This window comes from Nothobranchius furzeri, chromosome 12 (genome assembly GCF_043380555.1).
Source record: "Nothobranchius furzeri strain GRZ-AD chromosome 12, NfurGRZ-RIMD1, whole genome shotgun sequence".
Taxonomy (NCBI): Eukaryota; Metazoa; Chordata; class Actinopteri; order Cyprinodontiformes; family Nothobranchiidae; genus Nothobranchius; species Nothobranchius furzeri.
Genome location: NC_091752.1, coordinates 30,441,953 through 30,461,480, shown reverse-complemented (window position 1 = coordinate 30,461,480; position 19,528 = coordinate 30,441,953). Strand labels below are relative to the sequence as shown.

Genomic DNA, 19,528 nt, shown 5'->3' with positions numbered 1-19,528 from the left:
AAAGCACAAAACTAACCCAGAATCAACTCTTTGTTTGTGGGCACGCACTGTACACGCACGCGCTAGAACAGCAGGCTGACAGCCACAAGCTCCGCCCAGCTGATGGAGGCGAAAGGAAGGAGGATGTCGGAATGTTTTTACTTTGTATCGTTTGGTTTCCCGCGGTGTGTGGTTTATTAACAAGCCTCTGTGTGTTTCAATCGAGGATTTAACATTTTCTAAGTCAGTTTTTTTTTTTAGTTTACTCATGTTCGGCCGTCGCTGTTGTTAGAAGCCGGCGTGTCGCTTTACGACTCGGTCGGGACTGTGACTGCTTTTAACTGTTCAGATGCTCAAAGAAAAAAAAAACTTGTAGTGGGGGATATTTAATCAAAAAGTGAATTACCTGGGACGTTTCGTGTTTTTTTAAGTTAATGTCACGGTGTCGCGCGCTGGTAGAACCCTTGATGGTATCAAGTGTTTTTCAGATGACTCAACTTTCATCAAAGCATCTCGGCGACTTTTAAACGGAAAGCGAAAGAGTGTAAAGTGGACCTTTTGGGTGTCAGCAACGCCGAGACAATGGATGCACTGACAGCAGCCTAAGTCAGGTAAGTGCAGCTAAATGCAGACCTTAAAAAGTGTGTTTGCAATATTAAATTTATTTGTGGCTATGCATGTTTGTAGTTGAGTAATGCTGCATTTACCATAAACAACAGGGAGCCAGAAGAAGCCATGTTTTCTGGCATCATCACCCCCTGAAGTCCTAATATGCTCTGAAAACAATTACTGTACCATGGATGATGTTAATACTTCTTTAATGTCACATAAGACGATTGTAATTATATAACAATTCTGGGGTTGTCAAGGCTTAATTATTTAAAGGGAACTCTGCCTTCTAGATAACGTGTTGCACATGTTGCATGATTCAAGGACAACTGAGGATGACTCACGCTGTCGTAAAGTTTCTGCAGACAGGATAGGAGTTAAAACTTAACCAGGGGTTTTATGCAGCCGCACATCATTTTCTACCACAGCTGAAGTTGGTGTCAGTCAAGCTTTTGCCATGGTGTCTGAGTATGCATGTGCGTTCCATTTTAAGCTGTGATCTCTCACAGCCCAGACGGGGTAAATCACTGTGGCTTCTCATTAGGCTGAGGCATGTCTGATTTCCTTGTAGTGTAAGTGAGATGAACTCCTGTGGTTTCACCAGAGTCAGGGTGTGGATGCTCACATGCTCACACACATGCAGATCTGTGTTTGTATGTGCCTCAGGCACCTGTTGGCAAAGATCTTAGTGCGCCACCTTGGCTGAGGGTGTGTTTACAGACTGAGTCCCTGCAGCAACAGCTGATCATCTACACCATGCAATGGATGTTTAAAGACCACCCAAACTCCAGTGTGTCTACTGTGTGGGGCTTTCCGGTTTGAGATTCTTATGTCCAGTGTAGCTATTTGTGAAAACGCAGAATTCTGATTGCTGTGCACGTTGTGGTCATTCCAAGACAGCATGGTGCCTGTGAGGGGCTCCCTGGAGGAAGATAAGTGTTTAAATGTGCTTTCGTCATCATTAAAAGAGGTATTTTCAGCCCCAGTGGAGTCATTTATTTGACAGTGGTACAAACCGCAGACTGAGACACCAGCATAGAGCAAAGTGGGTGTTAAACACCTCCCCAGATCATGAACAAATAACTTTGTGTGATTAAACTTTTGCCAATAGGCGTTTTGCTTGCTTGTAATTTTCCGGCATTTCCTAAATGAATGTTCTTCAGATGCACAAACAAGGTCTCTTTCAGCAGAGCTGTTTTTATAGTTCTGCCTTTGCGTGTGTCAGGAAGCTGTCAGGTGGAGTGAATTGACTTTGAGTTGACTTTTATCCTTCTTACCCTCAACTGTCTCTGCATGTGGCCTATCATTAGAGCTATACTTAGACACGCTTATCAGCACCGTGGTTCCCTTGGTAGGACCGCAGATGTTTGAAGCCTTGGAATAGCTCAGGACACAGTGTGTAGATACAAGATCTCACAAACAGAAACACAGGGTCTGACACTAAAATAAGTGGATTTTTTAAATGTGTCAATGCTGCTTTAGGTATTTTTTACCTGAAAACAGTGTCTATATAATAAAAGCAAATGAAATCACTGAATAATATGCAGACACATTGCACTCAAGCCAATCTAAATATAATATATATCTCAGCAGCATCTCAGCTGTTCCTAGAACTGCACTTTTCTGGACTGAGATGTCTGATATTTTTCCCGGGGTCTGCTTTATCCACTCCTTCAGTTTGGGGGTTACCGCCTCGAGTGCCCTGATGAAGAAGAAGAGGAAGAAGAAGAAGAAAATATCATTTCTATAGCACCTCTCAAGATAAAAATCACGAGGCGCTTCACAAAAACTCTCGTCTTCCTCCGCTTATCCGGGTCCGGGTCGCGGGGGCAGCATCCCAACTAGGGAGCTCCAGGCCGTCCTCTCCCCGGCCTTGTCCACCAGCTCCTCCGGCAGGACCCCAAGGCGTTCCCGGACCAGATTGGAGATGTAACTTCTCCAACGTGTCCTGGGTCGACCCGGGGGCCTTCTGCCGGCAGGACATGCCCGAAACACCTCCCCAGGGAGGCGTCCAGGAGGCATCCTGACCAGATGCCCAAACCACCTCAACTGGCTCCTTTCGATCCGGAGGAGCAGCGGTTCTACTCCGAGTCCCTCCCGAATGTCCGAGCTCCTCACCCTATCTCTAAGGCTGAGCCCGGCCACCCTACGGAGGAAACTCATTTCGGCCGCTTGTATCCGCGATCTCGTTCTTTCGGTCATTACCCAAAGCTCATGACCATAGGTGAGGATTGGGACGTAGATCGACCGGTAAATCGAGAGCCTGGCTTTCTGGCTCAGCTCCCTCTTCCCCACGACAGATCGGCTCAGCGTCCGCATCACTGCAGACGCCGAACCAATCCGCCTGTCGATCTCCCGATCCCTCCTACCCTCACTCGTGAACAAGACCCCGAGATACTTAAACTCCTCCACTTGAGGTAGGACCTCTCCCCCGACCCGGAGGTGGCAAGCCACCCTTTTCCGGTCGAGAACCATGGTCTCAGATTTGGAGGTGCTGATCCTCATCCCAGCCGCTTCACATTCGGCCGCGAACCTACCCAGCAAGAGCTGAAGGTCAGAGCTGGATGAAGCTAGGAGGACCACATCATCCGCAAAAAGCAGAGACGAGATTCTCCTGCCACCAAACTCGACACACTCCACACCACGGCTGCGTCTAGAAATTCTGTCCATAAATGTGATGAACAGAACCGGTGACAAAGGGCAGCCCTGGCGGAGTCCAACCCTCACTGGGAACAGGTCCGACTTACTACCGGCTATGCGGACCAAACTCACGCTCCTCTGGTAAAGGGACTGAATGGCCCTTAACAGAAAGCCACCCACCCCATACTCCTGGAGCGTCCCCCACAGGGTGCCCCTGGGGACACGGTCATAAGCCTTCTCCAAATCCACAAAGCACATGTGGATTGGTTGGGCAAACTCCCATGCCCCCTCCATCACCCTTGCAAGGGTATAGAGCTGGTCCACAGTTCCACGGCCAGGACGAAAACCACATTGCTCCTCCTCTATCTGAGATTCAACTATCGATCGGACCCTCCTCTCCAGTACCTTGGAGTAGACCTTTCCAGGGAGGCTGAGGAGTGTGATCCCCCTATAGTTGGAACACACCCTCAGGTCACCCTTCTTAAAGATGGGGACCACCACCCCGGTCTGCCACTCCCTAGGAACTGCCCCCGATGACCACGCAATGTTGTAGAGACGTGTCAACCATGACAGCCCTACAACATCCATAGCCTTGAGATACCCAGGACGAACCTCATCCGCCCCCGGGGCTCCGCCGCTGTGTAGTTGTTTGACTACCTCAGCAACTTCTGCCCCCGAGATCGGACAGTCCATCCCCAGGCCTCCCAGCTCTGGTTCCTCCTCGGAATGCGCATTGGTGGGATTGAGGAGCTCCTCAAAGTATTCCTTCCACCGTCCGACTATAGCCTCAGTTGACGTCAGCAGCTCCCCATCCCCACTGTAAACAGTGTGAGCGAGTTGCTGCCTTCCTCTCCTGAGGCGCCGGACAGTTTGCCAGAACCTCTTTGGAGCCGATCGATAGTCTTTCTCCATGGCCTCACCAAACTCCTCCCACGCCCGAGATTTTGCCTCGGCAACTGCCACTGCTGCACCCCGCTTGGCTATCCGGTACCTGTCTGCTGCCTCCGGAGACCCACCGACCAGCCACGCCCTGTAGGCCTCCTTCTTCAGCCTGACGGCTCCCCGAACCTCTGGTGTCCACCAGCGGGTACGGGGGTTGCCACCACGACTGGCACCGGCCACCTTACGACCACAGCTAGCAACAGCCGCCTCGACAATCGCAGAGTGGAACAAGGCCCACTCGGACTCAATGTCCCCCACTGCTCTCGGGACGTGGTCAAAGCTCTGCCGGAGGTGGGAGTTGAAGACCGTCTTGACAGGTTCTTCTGCCAGGCGTTCCCAGCAGACCCTCACTATGCGTTTGGGTCTGCCAGGTCTACGCGGCATGTTCCCTTGCCATCTGATCCAACTCACCACCAGGTGGTGATCAGTTGACAGCTCCGCCCCTCTCTTCACTCGGGTGTCCAAAACATACGGTCGCAGGTCAGATGATACGACTACAAAATCTATCATCGACCTGTGACCTAGGCTGCCCTGGTACCAAGTGTACCGGTGGGCATCCTTATGTTCGAACATGGTGTTCGTTATGGCCAAACTGCGGCTTGCACAGAAGTCCAATAACAAAACACCGCTCGAGTTCTGATCAGGTGGGCCGTTCCTCCCAATCACACCCCTCCAGGTCAAGCTGTCATTGCCCACGTGAGCATTGAAGTCCCCCAGCAGGACAATGGAGTCCCCTGATGGAGCACTATCTAGCACTCGTCCCAGGGACTCCAAAAAGGGTGGGTACTCTGAACTGATATTTGGCCCATACGCACAAACAACAGTCAGGACCCGTTCCCCGACCCGAAGGCGCAAGGAAGCTACCCTCTTGTCCCCCGGGGTAAACCCCAACACACAGGCCGAGAGTCTCGGGGCTAACAAAAAGCCAACCCCAGCCCTCCGCCTCTCACCCGGAGCAACTCCAGCAAAGTAGAGTGTCCAACCCCTCTCCAGGTCTCGGGTTCCAGAGCCAATGCAATGTGTCGAGGTGAGTCCGACTATATCTAGCCGGTACCGCTCAACCTCTGCCACAAGCTCCGGCTCCTTCCCCGCCAGCGAGGTGACGTTCCATGTCCCAAAAACTAGTTTCCTTGTCCGGGGATTGGACCGCCAAGGCTCCCGCCTTGGTCTGCCACCCGATTCACATTGCACCGGACCCTTCATGTTCCTCCTGCGGGTGGTGGGTCCACAGTTGGACGAGCCCATGTATCCGGTTCGGGCTGGGCCCGGCCGGGCCCCATGGGCGAAAGCCCGGCCACCAGGCGCTCGCTCACGGGCCCCAACCCCAGGCCTGGCTCCAGGGTGGGACCCCGGTAACCCTCCGGGCCGGGTACTCCGACTCTTCGTTTTCACCACCATGAAAGATCCTTCGAACCGTTCTTTGTCTCACCCTTCACCTAAGACCAATTTGCCATGGGAGACCCTACCAGGGGCACTAAGTGCCCCAGGCAACATAGCTCCTAGGATCATTAGGGCACTCAAACTCCTCCACCACGATAAGGTGACGGTTCAAGGAGGAGGCTTCACAAAAACAAAAAAAAAAAAGAAAATGTAAAAATATAAAAAAGCATTTAGAAAATGTTTAAAAATATATTTAAAATGAGCAAAAATAAGCAATTGCGATTTAAAAGAAAAAATGTTAAGAAAGAGAGAGAGTGAATAGGAAAGAGGGAAATCAGTGGATCCTGAGGAAGGTGGAATAGGTGGGGAGAGCAGAATAAAGAGAGAGTGGTGAAGAAGGTCATACAAAAGCCAGCTTGAACAAGTGAGTCTTCAGCTGTTTTTTGAAGGAGACCACTGAGTCCACTGATCTCAGGCTCAGGGGGAGAGAGTTCCAGAGTCTGGGGGCCACAGCAGCAAATGATCTGGCACCTTTGGTCTTTAGCCTGGTGCTGCACAACCAGTAGGCTTTGATCACTGGACCTCAGGGACCTGCTGGTGGTGTAGGGACTAGGGCTGCAGCTATCGAATATTTTTGTAATCGAGTACTCTATCGAATCTTTTTTTCGATTAATCGAGTACTCTAATAAATTACCCTTTTGTGTTTGTAAACCATTAAATCAAATAGAATGTTAAATATGAAAGACCTCTTAAAATGAGCAATTGCCAGTTATTCTTCAAGTTTTATTCAAAATTAGTTTGCAAAACTTCAGCACTTCAACTTTACTTCACAGTAAACAAATGCCTGTGCAAAAAATAAGTATACAACCTGAGCCGATTTTCCCCTCGTGCGAGAATCTACTAGCCTGCAAGCAAGAAAAAAACTAGGAGGATAACTGTTGAAGTAGCGCTGCGAGCGGCTGCGGCCCAAACAGAACCAGAACCGCTCACGGCGCATGTGCAAACAGCTCGCCGGCTATTTCCCTATTAACACACGTCCGTTTTAATGTCTACACTTTTTTTCTCACACACTAACAAGGATTGTCGAGAAAGCATGTTTGCTGTGGTTTTGTCAAATTATACTGATCACAAAACATTTATTTACTTTCGTCTTCCTCCACCACTCATAAATACCCGTGTCCTCCTGCAGCAATCCCGAGGGACAACAAATATCAATAACAACACAATAGACTTGTCGTGTGTACCGAATATATCTACAACGGCAGGGGCCCTAGCTCTTACAGGCTTCATTTCAGCAGCTAGAGTTATATTGCGTAAATGGAAAAGCTCTGAGGCACCTGTTTACAGAGACTGGATAATAACGATGACGGAGATTGCATCTTATGAACTATTAATTGCTAAAATGAAGGGAAAAAAGGACTCATATTTTGAAACTTGGAATGAATTTTTGTTTTTTATTGGTAAAAAGATGTAAAAGTGGTTGGATAGCTTGTTTAGAAGTTATTATGAATGGTGGTGGTGAGTGGTTTTGAGTTAATCAGTGCTGTATGGGAGGGGAGGGGGGTTATTTGGGTATTTTGTTTTTGTTTGTATGTAAAAATTTGGAAAACTTAATAAAAAAAACTTGAATAAAAAAAAAATAACAACACAATAAAAAGTCCGACATATTGTGTAAAAACTGCTATTTTTTTAGCACATTTTAAGTCCGACGTGTTGCTACCAGATGTATGGTGTGAGCTTAAACTGAGTGCTACAAACGAAAAAGTCGCACAGCATCTGCAGAATATATAGAAATACAGGCTAAAATGCATTATCTTGTAGAGGCTCCGAGTCCGCTTGCAGAAGTGACATTTACAGGTGCTGCAGCACGGAGGATGTGGTGTTGTGGTAGGCTAAATCCATTTTAGAGTATTTATACTGGACTACGTTTTCCACCTTACGACGTGAAAAATGGTCCCACACCTTTGACATTTTCTGTCTTTTTCGCACTCCACCGGGGTTCAAGTTTTCCGCCATGACTTAAGAGAAAGTTAAGTTACATTCGCTACTCGCGTGTGCATTCAGCCCAGTGGGCATGTGCGTCACTTATTTCAGTCCGGGTGAAACATGACCTCGGGCGATTGCAAAGCCATGAATTAATTAAATATGAATTAAACGAATCCTCGAGGCAGAGAATTTGACTCGAGGCTTTTTTGTACTCGAATTATTCGAGGTACTCGAGGAATCGTTTCAGTCCTAGTAGGGACTAAGAAGATCACCAATGTAAGATGGTGCTTGTCCATGTAAGGCCCTATAGACCAGAACCAGGATCTTGAAATGAACCCTGAAGTTGACTGGCAGCCAATGAAGCTGGCGGAAAAACAGGGTGATGTGGGTGTATTTGGAGGACTTGGTCAGAAGTCGAGCACAGGCATTCTGAACCACCTGTAGACGGTTCAGGGAGGTTCTGCTCAGACACGTGAAAAGAGAGTTACAGTAGTCTAAGCGTGAGGAGATGAAGGTGTGGAGAACAGTCTCAAGTTCAGAGCGGGACAGAATGGGACTCAGCTTAGCAATGTTCCTGAGATGGAAGAAGGAAGAGTGAACAAGAGAACTGACATGAGAATCCAGGGTGAGAGCTGGGTCAAAGGTCATGCCAAGATTCCTGACAGAGGGTTTGGTGTGAGAAGCAAGCTGGCCAAGCGAGTCTCTGACTTTGGGAACCAGCTTGTCTGGGGCACAGATGAGGATCTCAGTCTTATCTTCATTCAGCTGACCAAGTGCACAACAATGTCTTCACTCTCCAGGCTTTCTTAGGTACTTCTTTGTGGCCCTGGTACTTCTCTAGTTTCTCATGTTCCTTTTTCCTGATGTTGCCATCACTTGGTTTTGCCACATCAACCACAACCGCTGTCATCTGTTCTCATCACCATTTTGTCAGTCTGGATCTGGAAGTCCCACAGGAGCTTGGCTCTCTTGTGCTCAATCACCTTAGGGGGTTACCCACTTTGACCTCCATACTCTGCACAGATGTTTCTGTACACTATGCTAGCCACTTGGTTGTGGCGTTCCTTGTATGCTTTCCCTGCCAGCATCTAAAGTCTATTTCATACTTCTCCATCTGCGCTGGGACGGACATGCATAACGCCATTATGCGTCAACGCAAGAGCCCTTGATGAACTTGCGGAGGAAGACGGAGACATGCCCCAAATTTTAACTATCCATCGAAAGAGATGGAGACCGCAAGCTTTTCATAGCCTACACATTGGGTCTTGTTTGGTGTGATAGATCTTGGCCTCTGTTGCTTTGGTTTTCAGGGCCTGTTCCTGTGCAGCCACGATGAAAGCCTTGGTGCTGTCCTTCAGATCAGCTCTTTCTAGCCTTTGGTAGGATTTCTTGATATCCACCATTTCAATTATCTGTCGGTGGTACAATTCATGTAGGGGCTTGTCCTCCCACAATGGTATTTCCAGTGTCTCCTCCTCTATTCACCATTGTCTGAGCACGTCATCTATTGGGGCCTTATCCTCGATGTACTTATCAGTCTTGGATGTTTCATCCTGGATAGTGGCTCTCACACTCACTAGCCCTTGGCATCCTTCCTTATGGCTTGTGTAAAGTCTCGTGCATGGTTAGGAGCTTCCTTGTCTTGACATCTGTGGTCTGTATTTCTTTCTTTGGTCAGCTTATTAATCCAGCAGGATATCTAATTACTGGCAGGGCTTAGCTGTTAATTGCTCAGATCTTGTTCTTGCCATTGAGCTGACTTCTTAGGACTTGCCTTAGGCATTGTGGGTATTTGGCTGTGGCTCCTTTTCTTGCAGCTTCATCAAGGTTTCCATTTGTTTGTGGGATACTGAGGTACTTGTAGCTGTCCTTAATGTCTGCTATTGTTCCTTCTGGGAGTGAGACCCCCTCTGTGTAGACTATCTTCCCCCTATTTGTCACCATCTGGCCACATTTCTCAAGTCCGAATTACATTCTGATATCAGTGCTGTAGATCCTGGTGGTGTGGATCACTGAGTCAATGTCTCGCTCACTCTTGGCATACAGCTTTATGTCATCCATGTAGAAGAGGCGGCTGATTGTTATTCCTTTCTTGAGTCGGTATCCATAACCAGTCTTGTTGATTATTTGGCTAAGGGGGTTCAAACCTATACAGAACAGCAGTAGGGGCAGGGCATCTCCTTGGCATATGCCACATTTGATGAAGACTTGTTCATTTGGCTCTAAATTGACCTAAAGGGTGGTTTTCCACAGCCCCATTGAGTTTGCAAAGAAGGCTATCATAGTCCTGTTTAGGGTTGGGCATCGAGAATCAAGCATCAATTGGAACCAGTTCCAACTGTTCATTTTTCCCGGAATCGCTCAACGTTTTTTATTTCGATTCCTAGTTTCGATTCCTAGTGTGCAGACAGAAGAGGAATCCGCGGCCGATCTCTGTGAAAAATAAACGTGATCTGCAAATTGTGATTCAACGCTTTTCAGAGCTGATCACACCAGCTTTCTGTCTGCAGCATCGAGTCCCCCTCCCCCCACCCGGCATGCAGCGGCCAAATCTAAACAAACGTGTCTGCCGAACTTTTACTCCGTAATGTAAACTTTAACTCTTGCAGCGTAGAGGAAACTTGTTAAAATACGTCAACACGGTGAATTTAATAGCTGCTTTAAAGAACAAACTCTGGTAGGTGTGAGGTGAGTTTGTCTCACTGCAGAAATAAAAACACTCATGGAGCATCAGCAGTCAGACACGTGAGCGTCAGAAGGCTGAAAAATAACCTGTAGAATAATTAAAGTCATCATGCTAGAGCAGCTTTCTCTGTGGTGGACCACACCAGTTTCTGTCACAATAAATAATTATAATAATAATAAATCACACACAAAGCTGTAAACATTTTAGTTTCCTTTTTGAACTATTTCTGTTGAGAGTTTTAATGTTTAAAATCTGTTAGATTGTTACTGACAGCAGCTACATTGAAGTTTCACTTTCTGTTCTGACTGAATGCTGCTGCAGCATGGAGGTGTAGTGCTCAGTCATCCTGGAATGAGCATCCTGAGAGTTTTAGCTGAAAACAGCTGGACGTTTCTGGATATGTTGGAGACATTTAGGCCCTGTCCACACGTAGCCGGGGATCTGCCAAAACGTAGATATTTTTCTAGGTTTTGGCCTGTCATCCACACGAAAACTGAGTTTTTTCACACGAAAACGGATCTTTTTAAAAACTCCGGCTAAAGTGAAGATCTGCATTTTCTCCGTTTTGGGTGTCTGTGTGTGGACAGACAAAACCGGAGTTTTAAGGTCCGCAACGTCACTTTCCGCGACAAAAAATGCTGACATCACATGTGCGACCTGTGTTTACACTAGCCGACAGCATGGATGCCCTCAGAGCTGTACTCGCTTTATCAATTGTCCAAGCGCTTTTTGCTTGTTTGTTTTTGCAAGCGGAATTACTGCTCCTTGCGGAAGACCACAGACGAAGGACGAGGTTAAGAACGGGGGAAGTACTGCCGCCCACAGGTCTGGCATGTCCTTAACAACGTATTTATCTGGGTACGTGTGGACAGAGTTTCTTTTTAAATCGAGGTGGTGTGGATGCAAGTTTCTGGAGGGGTGGATATTCGTTTTAAAAAAAACCTGGCTACGTGTGGACTAGACATTTAGCCTCTCATCCCAAAGGCTTCTTCCAGACTTTGGTTGTGGTCAGAAACAAAAACACTGATTGTGCTGCAAGTCTTTTTCTTTTTTTCTCCAAACATGTTTTTGTCTAAATGAAGGTGATGTTGTTGTTGTTCATAGAATTAAAATTCATGTTGAAGTTAAGATTATTTTATTAAGTAGGACCTGTGGTAAACTGGCCCATGTAAAACATGTCATGTCTTGAAAGAATCGGAATCGGGAAACGATAGGAACCGATAGGAATCGGAATCGAAATGAGGAATTGGAATCAGAATCGTTCACAATCAAACAATGCCCAACCCTAGTCCTGTTGATGTTGTACATCTCCAAGTATTCAATGATCCATGAGTGCCACATTGAGTCATTGGCTTTCTTGTAATCAATCCAGGCCATACACAGGTTGGTGTGTCAGGCTTTGCAGTCTTGGGCGACTGTTCGGCCTACCAGCAGTTGGTGTTTGGCTCCTCTGGTAATTCTGCAGATGCCCTTCTGTTCTGTGCTCATGTGTTGATCCATGTGCCCACTTATCTTAGTCGCTATAATGCCTGACATGAGCTTCCATGTTGCGGAGAGACAGGTTATTGGCTGATAGTCGGATGCAATTCTACCCTTGGAAGGATCCTTCATGATCAAGATTGTGTGCCCTTCAGTTCACTTCAGGGTGAGTCCCATCTTTTAGCAGCTGGTTCATTTGAGCTGCCAGGCATTCATGGAGTGCAGTGAGCTTCTTAAGCCAGTAGGCAAGGATCCTGTCAGGTCCGTCAGACTCAGAACTTGTTGCACAGCGGACCGTCTGGCATTAATTACACAGTGCTGCTTGTGACTGCGTGCTTATAAGAGCATTCTGGAGGCCACAGTTTTTTAAAAACCACTTCAGTTTCATTACATTGAACTAAATAATTACACTAACATTTCTTTATTTTACTAGACAAATTAGGAGTCAGGCACAAGCAGGAGTGTCATGACCAGTGTTGGGAACATTACTTTTAAAAAGTAATTAGTTATAGTTACTGATTACTTTGTCAAAAAAATAACTCAGTTACTAACTGAGTTACGAGATTATAAAAGTATCTAATTAACAAGAAAAATAACTACTTAGTTACTTTTTTCATTAAAGAATGCAAGAAAAATGGGTTCCCCTCTTAATTAAACTTATTTAATTTACTATAAATTACTACTATAGTGAAATATAAATGACTAATGACTGGAACATAATAAAATGTATGTCCAAATGTTTTTTATACACCTGAATAATTTAAATAAATAAGCACTTAACAGGAGGAACTACTAACAGGAACATTACATTAATCTGGACTATTAAAAGGTCACTGTGTGATGTTTAACAAGACCCCAGTCAGCTAAAATTTTAAATTACAAATAGAAACACCTGTAAAGGTTCCTGAGCCTTTAAATGGTCTCTCAGTCTAGTTAAATTACAGAAATTAATGTAATTTTGCACAGTATTTTAATTTTTCCAGCTTCATATAATTATATGTTTTAGTAGCATTTCTGTTGCTGCTAATCTAGTAATGGTTAAATGAATAAATAAAAATCCTTTAAAATGACACTAGAAGAGGCACAAATCTGATGGAGGACTTAAGTGTACTAACTTGGGTCAGACTAGGGCTGGGCGATATGGCAAAAATAGAATATCACGATTTTTCCAATATTTTATCACGATTTCGATTTTTCACGATTTTTTTATCCATGAATAGCATAACTTCAATTGCGTATTAAAGAAGAGAAACATTGAATAAACAAACATTTATTCATATTAGGGATAATCAACACAGTGCTAACACACTTATATTTTAAACTCTCACCAGAGATGATAAAAGCCCTGAGAGAAACAATTACAAAAATCTGTTTTTCTCGTTTTTCAAGTAACTTAATATAAATTAATATCGTAAACATATTTAAAGTGCAAACATGTCAATTGCAAACGTATTGTGCAAACATTAACTTGTTCAAAATACTATGTAGCTCCCAGTTGCTCATGTAGTGGATAGTTAAGCTCAAATACGGCTCTGATGTGCAGCTGGACCAGAGATCGCTTGTGGTAGCAAAAAACTGCGCATTCTGAATATTTTCTGCAACAAGTCTCTAAATAAAGTAAAAATTTCCAGTGCAGATTGGAGACAACCCATAGAAGCACTGATTTGATCTCATTTCAGAGAAAAATAGAACAGGTTAGATGCACCTAATAAATAAAATTACTAACAAACTCAGGAATCTTTCTTTGCTTCACTGTTCTGGTGCTGAGAATATCACTAATGCGGATCTAAGGAGATACACAGATGAATGCACCTCTTATTATTTGGAGACTACATTTACTGCAGCTGGCAGAGGCAGAGATTTTTTCTATTGATACACGGAGTTTACAGAATCATTTTAAATGTTAATAGGGGAAGACTGCAGGAGGGAGCGGTAAAATACAGGGGGTCCCAGCAAAACCAAGAAACTACGAGTCTGATGAAACCCGCTGGTTTTCCACCAGGCAGTCACGGGGCAGCTCCAGCGACCCAGTGACCGAGCTCAGTCCGGTACCGACACCGGCTCGGCAGAGGGTGAACGAGCCGAGGTGACGTCGTGCTCTGCTTAAGAAGCGGTGTTATTTTCCTGCTTCAGAAGAAGCGTCCAACGTGTTTTTACGCTTTCTCCGAGACATGTCACGTCGCTAAGTTGTTAGCGCGGCGCGCTAAGGAAACACTGCATTCCTCTTCGGAACGAAAACCTCGTTGTCGCTCTCAGCCGCGGCCGAAGCCATGTTTGTTCACACACAGGTGAAAACAAGCGGGGCACTAATATATTACTATAACTCACTCTGATTGGTTAAGGGTCAAACAAAGGCGTGTCATTCGCCTGAGGTAAGTTCCATTTTCATTCAGAGGCAGAAATTCAACAGCAGAGCTGTGAATCGTGATAAAAAGTTCTCTCAAAAATGACAGACCGCCAGATGTGTAGATCGTAAAACGGTCTAAAATCGTCATATCGCCCAGCCCTAGGTCAGACCCAAACACAGAAGAGCTGAAGCTGGGTGGCAAAGACACACGGGTAGTTCTAATAACACCTGAGCTCCATGACGTCTGAGACTAGTGCATTAGTGTTACAGCGGGACTAAACATATGATCAGGAACAGCTTACAGTTGGATGATCTAGGAAGGTAGAAGATCGTGACATCTGAGCGGTGAACAGGTGAGCGGACCTTCGGGATGTCCCGCTGTCACGCTAAGAAGGGCACGGCTGCAGATCCACACCTGCAGCAGTAGAGTATTCATCACATCTTCCTCGTTCTTGATGCGCTTGGATGAAAACATCTGCCTCTTTAGCTCCTGATCAGCTGATGACAGCTTCAACTCTCCGCGCTGCTTAACACACGCATTTTCTTTTGATAAAAGAAGACGGTAATTAATTAGATTGCTCGTTACTGAAAGAATTTTTTTTTGTTCGTCACCGTAAATTCCGGACTATAGAGCGCACCTCAAAATAAGCCACACCAACAAGAAAAAAGGTTTTCTACACACACACGCCGCACTCAAATACAAGCCGCGGTGCAGCAGCCACATGCAGGTCTCTGGCGCACAGCACATGTGTGGCCATAACACAAGATAATTAGACAGAAAGACGCTACACGGAGGTTTTTCGTTGTTGTTTTAATTCAACAAAACAAATTTTAAACACGGGTGAACGTGCCTGCAAATTTAGAAAAGAAAACAGCACTGATAGCATTCATATTTCTGGATGGTTATAAAATAAAGACAGAACTGACACATTATTACCGGTAATTTGCATGTTTAGAAGAAAAGAACAGCGCTGACACAGCATTGATAAGCCCCGGATGATTAGAAAATAAAAACTGCACACAAAACATGCCTGTTTAGTAAATAAAACACACTTGCCTACCAGAAAAAGTAATTTGCTCTCATCTTCCTCTTGCGCACTAAAGCCATTAAAGTCCTCTTCTTCAGTGTCGGAGTTGAACAGCCTCAGAAGAGCTTCGTCACATACCTTTTCTGTGGCGATGTCAGTGTCGCTGTCCGTGTTGCTGTCACCATCCCCGGGTGAAGCTGACTTGAATGAGTTCTTCCCGCTGCCGTCTCCAGCGCCGAACCATGGATTCATTCATGCCAAGCTTACGTGTGGCAGCACTGTTTCCCTCCTTTACTGCCAGATCGATGGCCTTCAACTTAAATACGGCAACATATGAACTCATACGTGTAGTTACCATGATGAGGGGGCATGGATTTGAAAAAAAATTCTTCGTCGTGCCGGCTGCTTGCATGTGCTAAATTAAAATGAGCACTTTCTTCGATTTCCACTTTTGACTTCCACCTGTTTCACTTTTCTGCTAAAGCGCCCCCTGGCAGGTGAAGGAAAGTCTTCAGTAAAGCCGCACCTCATTATAAGCCGCATGGTTCAAAGCGTGGGGAAAAAGTAGCGGCTTATAGTCCGGAAAATACGGTATTTTAAACGGCGTTATTCCCATCACTGTTCTGTTGTGTCTACAGCAGGCAGTGACTGAGACAGTGAGAACACTTGAGGGTCTCCGCCCACCCGGCCAATCATCATCGTGTTTGTAAGTGTATTACTGACACTTCTCTCTCCCTGGCTGCAGCTGAAGTGTGGCGGTCAGAAAGCCTCACACTGTTGCTCAACATTCAACAAGCACATAGCAACGCACAACCTTCCATCCCCAGGTAACGGCGTTGCAACAGTGCAAAAGTAATTATTCCGTTACCTAAAAAAAGAACGCCGTTAGTAACGCCATTATACTTAAACGCCGTTACTCCCAACACTGGTCATGGCTGACTGACATTTTGCTCGTCTCTGTTCAGTTTGCTGCACCATGTTCTGCCAGGCTCAGCGCTTTGATGTTAGGCTTATTGTGTTCCAAGAATGAAATGACTAAGAATAAATTGCTCCCACGCAGTTCTCTTCGCTGACCACTTCATGTTTGAGCACATTTGTTTGGTCATGTGATGAGCTCATTTCTTTTTTCTGTGGTTACCCAGTAAAATTTTTGACAGTGGTGCTCTTGTGCCTTCTAGTGGCAATATATATATATAAAGCAATACACAAATCTGAGGAATGTTTCGAGTATCTTGTTGAACCTTTGCCATGACGACTTGAGGCAGTTCTGAAGGCAAAAGGATACTATCAAGGTTTACCTAATAAAGGCACAAATGGGCTTATAATTTACTCGTGTAAGGTCTTTTTTTGAAAAAAAAAAAAAAAAAATTAAATAAATAAATAAATAAATAAAATAAAATTGAATAACTGTGAGATTACATGAAACTGGTTGGGTTTCTGGTTGGATATTTGTGAGTGAATGGCCCCTCTTGTTTTGTCTGAATAGTTGGTTTACACAGGTGCCACGTTGAGTCTGATACAGAGTGACAGAAGCAGCTGCATGCTCTTTTTTAGTATTTACTGTTTCAATGCTGACTCAGATTAACACAATATTATTTCAGCAAAACTCTTTTTTTCCTCGCTCCTCATATTGGGAGCATGAGAAAAGAAAGACTCCTAAAACATTCCCTAAAAAGGCTTTCCAACAACTCTCGTTGATAAATTCTTCGAGGCGAGTTAGTCTTTATATCCTTTGATTTTAAATCTGAACACGTGCCAGAGCATGTGCTCTGTTATGAGGTTGAAGGTTGGTCTCCAGCTTCTTTGTGAACACTTCTGAGCCATTCACAGTCATCAGATAGGAGCCGTTTTAAGTTACAAGCTGACATGACTGTCACTGAGTATCAACGACTTGTGCTTCTTCATCCTGTTCATTTGCCAAATCTGCATCATTATTCAGTACTGGCTTATAATAAAGCTGTACAACAAAGATTTAGTTTTTATACAGACACATCTTGTTTATAGTTTTCAGTGATATTTAGTTTTTGTAGTGATTGCTGAAATGTTTGAAATACAAATATTGGCTGTTTGCTTGTGTTGGGTCCAAAGACTAATAAGAAAATCTTTTCTAAGTCTGTACAGTCATAGTAATGTGATTTTCAAACTAGGGCTGCAGCTATTGGTTATTTTATTATTCGATTAATCTGTCACAGTCATAAATCGATTAATCAGATAAGCCTTTATATTTCCATTGCTTTGAAAATATGGTCATTATGCAATGGGGCAGTACTAGTTGCAAGAAAACAACAACAAAAAAAAAAAAAACAAGTCAATAACCAGTTTATGTCTATAGCAGAATGTACTGCATTCAACCTTTTCATGTGCCGCCTGTTAACTGGTGCATGTTCATCTGAGCAGGATGGATTTGCCTGGGGCCAATCTGTCAACTGAAGCTAATTCCTGTAACATAGATAACCCAAACCCATAGATAGATATTTAATTTACCAGGTAACAAGGGTGATTATTTTATTAACAATGCCAAAAACCCCACAAAACTAATAAACTACAAAATATTAAATGTCCATCATGTTTTTTCTTTTCTGCAATAAAGATAAAACTTCAGTGTTCCAAACAAATATAACTAAAACTTAAAAACATGTACGGGGACAAGCAAACATTTTAGTTTTATGATGACTTGCAACAAAACACAGAAAAAAATAACATCTTGTTCGCTTTTAGTGATAGCTGCTAAATAATTCTCAGTCTCAGTAAGCATGGCTGTCGATATTCAGCTTATATAAGCTAGCGGTCTTGTCCATCGGCTTGATTTTGAAATATTCCCACACTTTATAAACTTTTGGTGTTTTCTGCAGGTGGCGTCATACATCTTGCCATTGCTGTGTTGCTTGCTTTGCTAACTGTAGGACCTGTTGGAGCTGCAGAACAAGAGTCCTTGTGTCACATAAATGGACGGTCACACCAGAAGGACATTTTATAACCTGGAAGTGATAAAAAAAATGAAACTTTTATTTAAAAAATATTAAATTGAACATGTTTTATAATCAGTTTTATTGAATTATTTGAGTAGGCTATTCGTTTCAGCCCTATTTCAAACAATTATGCCTGATTGCTTCAATCAGAGCTCCAGGATATACTTATATTATTTTGGAACCGATAGCTACAGTACAAAACCCGTGTGTTCAGAGCAGCAAACTCAGTGTACCAAAAATGTCTAATTACCAGTGTTGGGAATGCTACTTTTAAAAAGTAATTAGTTATAGTTACGATTGTCAAAAAAGTAACTCAGTTACTTACTGAGTTACAATATTATAAAAGTAACTTATTACCAAGAAAAATAACTATTTCGTTACTTTTTTCATTAAATAATGCAAGAAAAATGGGTTCCCCTTCTGTAAATTACTAGAATACTGAAATATAAATGACTAATGACTGGAACATAATAAAATATCTAATTTATTTTCTATAAAACTGAATAATTGAAATAAATGGTGTAACGTGAGGAAGTATGGGTTTCTGTGCCAAAAGTTGTATTTGCCCGGCTGGGTCAAAGCTGGGTCACGCAGCACCTTCACCCACAGATTAAGACCTAAGCCGCCAGCAAGTCTGAAGGACTCCACAACAGCCGAACACCTGCATCTCCAGAAGAAGGACTTCACACAGTCTATTCATAATAAAACAGAGTCTTAAGCTTCCTTTATTTTATTAATGTTAAATAGTAATTTGATCACTTTGCTCATTATAAATGTATTTTAATCAAATGAATGATTATTATGCTTTGGGTAATCATAATGAACTATAATGAATCAGTATACTTAATTAAATAATGTTTTTGAAGATGTTTAGCTAAGACCTTCACATGTGCTCACACAGGTCCGGATCCACAGTAACTTCAAAACACATTTGCTCTGACGCACAACAAGTTTGCTTTGGGAAGAGAAGTGGTTTTGGTAAGGAGTCTGAACGAGAGAGAGAACGGAAGAGAGTGGAAGTGCGGAACGAACGCCACGGGGAAAGGAGCCCTGCCGGCTCCTTTTCTCCCTCCACGCTATTTTTGTCAAGCCAGACAGAATAGCTGAAATGCAACCCACTAACGCAGACTCGTCCCAGAGTCTTTTGATTTCTGAGTTAATTTAAACATGAGAAAGCGCATCTGCCGAAACGCTTCAGCAACGTGTACCAGGGTCAACTCTGGACTGGACCGTCGCACACCTTCGTCTTCTCTGTCAGCCAAGGTGTCATCTGGAGAACACATCCTCCTTCGAGGTCCGGATCTAAAAGAGGGTCCTAAGTGCGGTGAGATAGCGTTCTGATGCTGTTTTTCTAAAAGAACTAAAGTTTAATTGCAAAACATCATTTTTCACTCAGTTCACCTTCTCTCTCCCTGAAGCAATCTCAGACACCTGCTCGCACGCATTCATAATTCCATCATTCTCAAATCTTAGCACATCCAAC

General features: G+C 44.2%; 1 protein-coding gene across 3 annotated transcripts in view; it reads left to right on the top strand.

Annotated features, from left to right (window-relative positions):
• Window positions 1-74: 74 nt before the first annotated feature.
• ccser2a (coiled-coil serine-rich protein 2a) overlaps window positions 75-19,528 on the top strand; it is an 85,088-nt gene continuing 65,634 nt past the window's right edge. For 2 of the 3 annotated variants that reach the window (XM_070542527.1, XM_070542526.1), the window contains exon 1: window positions 11,997-19,369. The gene's annotated coding sequence lies outside the window, so the exon portion shown is untranslated. Of the gene's footprint in view, window positions 591-11,996; window positions 19,370-19,528 lie in introns of those variants that run through there. The other variant, XM_015944771.3, reaches the window with a different exon arrangement.